The sequence below is a fragment of the Dipodomys spectabilis genome, unplaced genomic scaffold, assembly GCF_019054845.1.
Source record: "Dipodomys spectabilis isolate Male_0828 unplaced genomic scaffold, ASM1905484v1 ptg000089l, whole genome shotgun sequence".
Classification (NCBI taxonomy): Eukaryota; Metazoa; Chordata; class Mammalia; order Rodentia; family Heteromyidae; genus Dipodomys; species Dipodomys spectabilis.
In genome coordinates, this window is record NW_024870766.1 from 9,674,889 (window position 1) to 9,685,000 (window position 10,112).

Genomic DNA, 10,112 nt, shown 5'->3' on the forward strand with positions numbered 1-10,112 from the left:
TATCAATATTATTGTTTATCTGTGTACCAAATGCATCTTAATATAGCCAAATGAAAAGAATATTCGTTGAACATATTCATTATTCAATAATGATGTGAGGAGAAAAAGCTTAATAGTGAACATTCTCGTAACAACTCAACTTCAGCCCAATACTTCTCTACCAGCCCCATTAAATTTAAAATCTCAAGCACATAATTAAATAATTTGTTGATATTGAGACCATTGGACATTATTGATTTTGAATGACAAACTATTATAGAACTGCTTTTGTTATAGGCAACAACTAATATGATGTCATTTGGAGCAATGTGAATCACTAAATTCTTACCAGTAATAGAAACAATTTAATTTGGGTGATATGTTAAATGATAAATTTTATACTATGTGCTAGGAATCTGTGTTAGAATATAATGTTTTTAGCACTAGAGGGTAATGAGTATGCGATTTATCTGCTTTACCTAACTTACCTAGAAATTCACACAGGTGGAATTTCCTTCATGACATATTTCTATTTTTTTTGTTTAACAATGCAATCCAGGCATTTGGGTTAAACCTGAGCCTGCATAAATATATGTACACATACATCCCCCAATGTGGAGTAGTTACAAAGTAGAATCTTTTTTTGGTTTTACTATATCCACTTGGACCATTGAGGAACGTAGAAGATTCATTTCTGAAATTCATAGAATCCCTATGAAGTTGTTATGGAGCGTTCTTTTCTGTTTTGTAACTTCTTTCCAAACTCCATCTAGGAATATGTAAAAAAAAATCAAAATCTGAAAAATAATTTCATTTCTAGTATATTTGAAATTAAACTCTCAGAAGAAAAAAATGAAATGCAAATAGGAGTCAAAAAGAAACTTTCTTGATAGTTGAAATTGAATCAAGATGTAAACCACATACTATTTGGATGTTATATTATCTTTAGACTATTGAACTACATAGTATCCGTTCCTTGTAATAAGACTCAGGTGATGGTGTTTACCTTTACACTCACTTAAAATGCAGAAATCAGAATGCTTCAGTTTTCTATATCCCAAGAGTCTGATTTCTGAAAATAGCCTTTATCGCTTTTTCCAAGTCTGAAATCTGAGAGTAGTTCTTCAGAACAAGGAAATGGGTCAAAGCCAAGTGTTCACTTCTGCCCAAGATGCCAAAAATCACATGCGAATTTGTATCACTGAAGAAGAGGAAAAATATTTTGTGGTCCAGTATTGGAAAACTACCTCAGTTTAGCTAAATAGTTTTAAATGAGAAGAGTACTTACCCTGTTGCATATATAGTTAAATGTCATATATAACTACATACAGTTAGTTAAATGTCATCGAGAAATTTGTTTCTGTGTACTCCTGAAATGCTAGTTGAGATTCCTTGATGATAGGGAATGTTTGTCTTTGAGTTCTTACAATTTTAGTATAGTTCATGGTATAAATGTTGAATACTTACTTTTGAACAATATTTAATGTGTACATATGTCTTTATATAAAGAACCCATGGGTCTGTAAGTATTTGCATGTACAAAAACACATAGGCATGTGTAAATATGTAAGTATGCATGCGTATGCAAGGTACAGAAAATCAAGATGCTTTGTAGGGGCATTCACATAAGTTCAGTCTCCTTACAGCCTCAGTGTTTAAGGTCCTTGTTATATATACAGCTCAATTCTCTCCAATTGCTGTTATTCTACTGAAGAGCAATTGAAAGGAAACCCATGTCCTATGCCACAGTCCCATTAACCTGAGAAATAGAAGACAGATTTTCTCACACCAACTTATGCAAGAAGAAGACTTACCTCTTAAATTTTATAACACTTGATTGTTAGCTGTTAGTTCTCAGGACTGGGAAAAATGTAATTTATATTAAAAAATCCAACTATGTAAGAGTATTTCATTACCATAATACAAAATACTTTTCTACACACCCCAAAATAGAACAAAGTAAATTCTTCAAGTGTTTTAAGCAAACCTGTTTGAATTTTTTTTTAATTAAAAGCAAGTAAATTTGACAGTTTGTCTTAATGGGTGCAGGAATATATAGAATACTTTGGATTTGTTTGGGATCAGCTTCTGACAAAATTGATGACATTTTTGGAAACAATATTGACGGTTAGTTTGGTAACCTGCTGTCATCCCCATATAGCATCACCCAAGAACCACAACAGTCAGGAAGTCATTCTCTGAAAATTATTGAGGACCATTGTTTGGAAGCAGTTGTACCAGGATAGAGTTCATGAGTTTCACAGAAGTTAAGTAATTAAATCAGTACTACAAAGCAAAATATTCAGGAACTATGCATTTAATGTAAATTTAATATATTCAATATATTCTATATATAATATGTATTACACACATATATGTATAAATATATTTCTAACATAATCTATAGCTAAAGAAATTTAAACTCATAGCACATGAATTTTAGGGTGCTTACATTTAGGAAAAGATATTTTACAATATATAAAGAAAGATGAATGAAGAGAAAGCAGTAAACAGATTAAAGATAGAGGGAGCTGGACAACGGGATGTTCACTATAATATAATAATCACTAAATTAAACATAGAAAAATATATCTTGCCTATTCTGTTTACTTGAATCCAGTCATTCATTTCTGCAGTTGAAAGCAAGTCTTGTAGAATGTATTTCAAACTCATTTAATGAAATAAAAGAAAACAGAGAAGCAACAGCAATCAGAGCAAAACTTATAGAGTAAATAAAAGGTCATCTAATTTCTACAATAAAAAAATGAGCTCTTAAAAATTCATCAAAAGTTTAAGGTTGGCTTATTTTTCTTGCCTTTTAAAAAATACTTTGAAACTATACATTTATTGTGGAGGTATTAACATTTAAGTAAATCAGAGTGGGAAGAATGCCATCGTGTCAATCATGCAATTTTTATGAAAGTTTTCTGCAATTGAATGGGGCAGGGGAAACCTGATCTTGCTTCTGGGGTGGCAAACAGCCCACCACTGTTAGATAGCTAAGTGCCATGTCCTGCATCTTGTTAAATGTAACTCAATCATCTTGACTTCAGCAGAAGGGGCTTTATTTTCATCCTGGCACTCCAGTCTTAAAGGAGACTAAAGCTCATGTTTGTCTAAAGCTATGACATGACTATTCCTATAAAATAATTAGTGACATTTGAACCCTTTTCTGATAGACTCAATTTAGAGGGAGACTAAGTGGCTTTCTAAATGTATTGAATTCACATTTTAAAATGCTGTTGAATGCATTTGAAACAGCCTGTTTAAGGAAGTACAATACTACGGACTTTAAAAATCCAGGATAGGTTTATAAAACATGATTCTTTCTATAAAATCTATTTTGCTCCACTATTTATGTCAAATATGGTTGGAAAGTTTTGTTGTAGACTGACTCTTATGCACAGAAATTATTATCCTATTCATACTATAATACTCCTATCTTCACACATTTGTTGTTTAAGGATTTCTGGTAACTATTATGAGAAATAAATATGAACATACATTATTGTATCAATTATGAACATACATTATTGTTTCAATAAAAATTAAACTATTGATAAAAATATCTGCCCGGGGCATTTGTGCATAGCTATTGATAAATGTAAGAAATTGATGATTATATATTAATCATTTTCAGGCAATTTCAACAACGTATTTACGTGGTGATGTTAAATGTAAAGGGAAAATGTTCCTGTTGAAACTATTACAGTATACATTCCATCAGGATGTGAAATTAACTTATTTACCAGCCAATCAGGATTCCCTGGTGATCTGAACACAGCATGAAACAAAACTTGTTGAACAGTTAAAATAGTAAAGAGACTTGTTGACCTGTGAGATGTAATGACTTAAAATATAAATAGTAGCAGGAGATATTCCCATAATAATTGTACAGGTGTTTCACCTGCTGACCTTAACGTCTCTGCTTCCTAAAGTTAAGTACGACACTTATATCTGGGAAAATAATTTGCTCTGAAACATAAATACTAACTCATGAAGCTCATACCTCAGGTTATTAAAACCTACTTGCATGTGGAGGATTTAGTACTAGTAATGGATCTTCACGTAATTTAAGGCCTGATTTACCATAAAAGATGCCATTCCTTCTATGCTGCACAAGTAGCGAGGGGCCGTGGATCCGAATCCACATCTGGCCAAGTGAGTCACCAGCAATTTGTTAAGTGGCAAAATGCTGCTCTCCCTTCCTTTGCAGCTGCCTGGAGGTCAGGGCTGATTAACAAGGCTGCTTCATGCTTGGTAGTCTAAATCATGGCTTTTTATGATGCTTACTACTCTCTCGTCTCTTCATGCTTTCAATGAGATAATCTTACATTTTATGCTCAAATTGACTGTACTAGATGATGTAAACTTAGTGTACATATCATCGAAAATGCAATCATGATGGGACAACTTTTCAAGCTACAAAACTAAAAACAACCTATTACTCCTTTCTTTGACATCGTTTTTGGTGCTAACTTCAAATTAGCAATGACTTTCAGGAAATTGTTGTCTTTCATTCCAAAAGGATATTCCAAAACCACTATCTTCCCAATCTGCATTTTTCTTTCCAGTACTTGCATTGACCCTCAACTCCATGGTCGGTTCTAATGCTCAGAGGTTTGACCACAGGCTATGATTTTCTTCAGGCTGCACACATTTGGAGGTAGAGCTACCTAGTAACCCTGGTCCTTGGATGTCCTTGTATTAGCCAGTGATAAAATATAAATATGATTTGACAAATAGGATGAGAGCGAGGAGCTCCATTTCTTAACAAAGAAATTTAAATTTATATCACACTGTGACCAATTAGGATATTGAGCTTTAAACCTAAACATCTTACCTCTTTGAATGCATTTATTTTTACAAATTGTACTGTCTTTGTTACAAAGACTTGTATAATCACCATTCTTAATTTTAAAAATAGAAAAGTGGAATTTCATTTGTAACACTATACATTTAGAAACTTTTCCCACATTCATTTTGATTCACATCTTTATTAATAACACATGGCAATCTTTAGCAACTATAGTAAATAAAATGAGAATTCTGCCATGTCAAAAGACATTTAAAATTATACAAAAGTAATAACAGAAAAACAGTGAATTTACTAACTACTTTTATGAACTATAATAAGGTTACTTTGCCACATTTTAAAAGAATAGAACTCCTTTTATCTGTTTTTCGATGCATACTTAATGTAAGAGTATGAAAATTAGTATAATTATTTCTGCCAAGGAAGAATTTATACCAAGCTACTTATTAAATATGGGAGATTTCTGGGGTGAAATATTTTCAATATAAGACCTACATTTAGGTTATTCTTTAATTAATTCATTCATTAGTAGGTTAAGTTTTCCTCTCAGCCTAATAGAGAAAAATAGATTTTGTTCTCTTTGAAAATATAATCTTCTGAGAAAAATTATGATTATATAAAGCAATGAGTTATAATCTTTCTTTCTTCTTTTCTTTCTTTCTATAAATCCCAAGCATTGTTAAAAACATGGGTACTTCAGAATATGTATAAAGTATTGTGAAAAAATATGCAAGAATATGTAACACACACAAGTATACACACAAAGACAGAGGAAGAAAGAAAGAGAGAGGAGAGCAAGAGAGAAAGGATACGCAATCATATCCTGAGACCTTAGTGTCCCTAATGTAAAATCTTGATATAAGCAGATTAGCCATAGTAGAAAACAATAGCTCACAGTCATGATTAATCCAACAAAATATGTGGACAATCTGTCATCAACTAAGGTCTTCCTTGATACAAGAGAATACATTACTAGAAAAAAATGGAAAAAAGATACAGAGATGGATGAAAAGAATATTGCTGTAGAGATGTATAAAAATTATTCACCACACCAGCCAAAATAGATATAAAAAGACTTATAGATGGCTTACATGATTTGTGGTAGAAAAACAAAAAGATAAATTGGCACTTGGTTACTCATTGCTTGGAATGTTTACCATTAGCCTCATAACCTATAACCTTTTTTCATTTATTGTTTGTTTATTTGTGTGTATGTGTTGTATGTGTGTGTTCCAGTCCTGGGATTTGAACTTAGGGCCTGAGTACTGTCCCTGAGCTGCCATGCTCAAGACTAGAGTTCTATTATTTGAGCTACACTTTCACTGATGGCTTTTTGGTGGTTAGTTGGAAATAAGAGTGCCATGGTCTTTCCTGGCCCACCTGGCTTTGAGTCACGATCTTCAAATCTTAGCCTCTGAGTTACTAGGATTATAAGCAAGAGCCTCTGGCAATCAGCTATAACTTGTTTCATAAGTTATAAAACAAAACAAAAATTAAAACAAATAAAAATCTTAAAATGTTGTTGTATGAATGACTAAAAGTGAAGAAGTGCAACAAGTATTACAATTAAAATGTTTCCAAATATTATTAGATTTGAGAGTAAAAAGAGAGTGCCAACTTTGTGTTGCTGAAATCAAATTAAGTATCCTACTTGACAGCCTAATAAACAAGCTACCACATTTAGCTTGATTTGTTCAATTGAGTTTCATTTATCTAAGTTTATGGTTTAACAGGATTGAAATAAGTTTTATACCATCTTTAAATCTACAGAGATTATTTTAGAAGATGAGAACACAAAAATAATTATTCTTATTAATATGTAATTATAGAAAAGTTTAATGCACAATGTAAAATTTTAAAATATGCATACATTGTAGTATACAAAATTAACTAATAAATACATGTATTACTTCATGTAATTGTTATTTTTGTGGTGACATCACCTTATATCTATTTTGTTAGCATTTATTCAAAGTGCTATTTATTGTTAATTATAGTTACCATGTTGCACAATTCTAGTAAAATAGATACTACATCTCTTCAACAAAGTTATACAATGAAAAATATATTTATCACTTAAAATAATAAATAAAACAAATATTTTCCTTATATTGGTTAGCACATTATGTCATTTCATTTGCAGTATTAGTTGAGATAATAAAGTAGAATATGCAGAATACATTTGGATTAAAAGTGGGCATTACTTTTTATCAAAAGAAGGATTATAGAATTCAATTAGCTACTAGGAGTTTCTTTAAGTCACTAAAGTAATGTATCAATCTATAGAAAAACAAAAACAGGAATAGATATATTGTCACATATGTCCTCAACCCAAACCTTTCCCATTCAGTTCTGTAATTTAAGAAGATGAAAAGTTAGACATCCTGGATGTTCTTTCTCTTTGATACAACAGGGAAAAGAAAATGAATTGATGTTGATTGATTTTGCAAAGAGATTAATTCTATGGATGTGCCCTAAGGGGGAAAAATGGAAAATTGAATTTTCTCTACAAATCATTGTTAATAATAAAAACTATTGTTAACTAATAAACAATGTATTTCCTAATCTCTCCCATAAGGTGACAGCTGCTCGTATAGCCAAGACAGTGAAATCAAATCCAGAATATAATTTTGCACCCACACCACAAAAGAGAGTGGGAAGGAGAATGTTGTAGATTTGTTCAAATGATGTGTTTTACACTCGAGAAAATATAAAATGGGAAAGAATCATTGAAGTATTTTTTTCTTTCTTTCTAGTTCTTGACCTTTGGAGAAATCTGTGCTCTTAAGAAGCAGTGTATACTGTGCGTTTTGAATATCTATCACCAAAGAGTTGTACTGATCATTATAATAAACCCCTATAAGGAGCTTTAATTCTAGCGATTAACATTCCTGCTTCTTATTGAAATCTTTAAAGGCAATTTTTTGACTCTTCCTAGAATATAGAGAGGTAACAACACACTAGATTGGAGGTGAAACATTTTCTCTGTGGTTAACTAAGAGAAACCCATGCCTCTCTTTGTCAGAATTAGATATAAAGGAATCCTTCAGACAATATTGCCAGTTTTTTCACTGTGTTTATTTAGAATGGATATGCTTATTTATATACCCAGTGAGAAGGTGTGTGAGGTGCCTTTACTGAATGCAAATAACTAATAAGTTCACATCCTGGAACACTCAGCAGCCAACCTGAGGGTTTCATTTGTATTCCACAGATGCTTTGCCTTCCTCCTCACTGCCCTCATCAGCATGAACAATGGGATTTTTGTCTCACTTGAAAACTTTCTTGTTCATTTTAAGTTGAGGTGGAGACAGTCACTTACAAACAAGGCAGGTATTCTCAGTGTGTTGTTGTTTGTAAAATGTTCCCGTACTTAGGCACATTGAAGTCACTTACCAGATAATCTAATAAAGAAGCCAAGGTAGTAACAAACTCATTGAACAGAGAAACAAACCATGGCAATATGACCATTTTAAGCATTTTTAAAGCATTGTTATACATGATTGACTTAAGAAGATAAATTACAAAAGAGTGTATTCACAATAAAAGTTATAAATCCTGTATGGAAGTCTAGATTTTAGTCACTTTTGGCAATGTGAGACATGGACCTGAACTGACACTTCTCTACTCATTGTCTTCCATCCCCCACTCCAGCGCAATAATCTAAACAAAATGTTACTACTAACTGAACTCAAGGAAAGGACAGGGCACAACTAAAAAAAAAGTCTCAGTAATTTCTTATATCCTTCCGTATCTTCATGTTTCTTAACATTTTCAATCACAATGTGATAGTTTCCAGTCTCCTTTTTGCATTTGCTATAATATTTATTATTACAATTCATTTAAAAGCAAGCATCCCCCCCCCTACAAAAGCATTACAAATATCAATCAAGGGAGATAAAGTTACTTTGTGAGTTTCTATTCCAGAGGGAATGGACAGGAAAGGGAAGGGTTAATGATTTTATAGCGATGGAATTCTGCTTACATTTTACTGATTCCTTCTCTCAATTCATGCTTTCACACATTGCTTATACTAAAAGAATCCATAGGGTCAGATTATGCAAAGTATGGCTACATTTCTGAAGCACTGTTTTAACCTGCTGCTCCCAGTTCTCATCCTTGCTGCAGTGGTGCTTACGCTTCCTTATCACTCTTGAATAGGAAAAAATATATACAAAATATGTAGTATATCAAATATGTAGTATACTAAAAATGTAATATATCAAATATGTAGTTCTGTCCACCAAAAAGATATGTTCTGATCCCCTAAAGATGTTTTTTACCCATGAAACTCTTTTTGAGATAAAAGGTGAAGGTTCAATTTCCCTCTATTAAAAAAGCTTATTAAAAATAAATTTGAACATGGGAATGAGAAAAGGCAAATGTTTGAGTATTACTATAGTCGAGTTGATCTTAGTCCTTTATCAACTACTAAGGAAGCATTACATTGAAAAAAGAATAGCAGAACATAACAACTGTCAGATAGAAATATAATATATAGATATATATTACATGACTCAATCAAAACTCACCTTGAAAAAAAATAACCTAAACTTTATTTGTAGGATTTATGAAGTTCTTGGTCATGTCTTTTAGGTGAATTGATTCACCATAGTACCCTGAAATTCCTAACTGAATAATTTCCCTTAAAGAGGTCATCTCCTGCTGTGGGCCACCAAGGTTTCTGGGGAATTACTTCCTCTAATCACAATACAGTGAGGGTTGAGGAAGAAGTAAGCTTGTTTAATCAATTACCATAACTTTGATTGCATTTTATATATGTTATGTTTTAAATACATCTAAAAATATGTTCTCTTTATATTCTCTTATGTACATACACAGCAGATGTCTTTACCTGCTCTTCAGTCTGATTTCAGATATTTATAACTTAGTAATTGGAATGTCATCATACCAATTAGAACAACAATTTATTATTTTCATTTAAAAATCTTCATAATAACAGTTCATAGCAAGTATTATACATACATACATATATCTCCATTCTTTTCATCCAGTAAAGGTAACTTTCACATGTGTTATCTCTGAAGATACAGGTCTTTATTGAATGAGATAAGAGTTGCTCGTCCTGTTGAGAAGTTAGAAATGCTGTTTCTCTCCAAGTACAGCATCCAGAAAGTTTTCATTTTTAGTAATTCATGTCACTTTGGAGAGGTGTAAAATTAAAAACTTCTGGTTTATTTGACAAAAATGAACACAGTACTTGCTCACACTGGACACTGACAAGGATAATTTCATGTTGAAAACTTGGAGACATAGGGAGCTCATTGCAAATAGTCTTGATTATCACATGCTATGG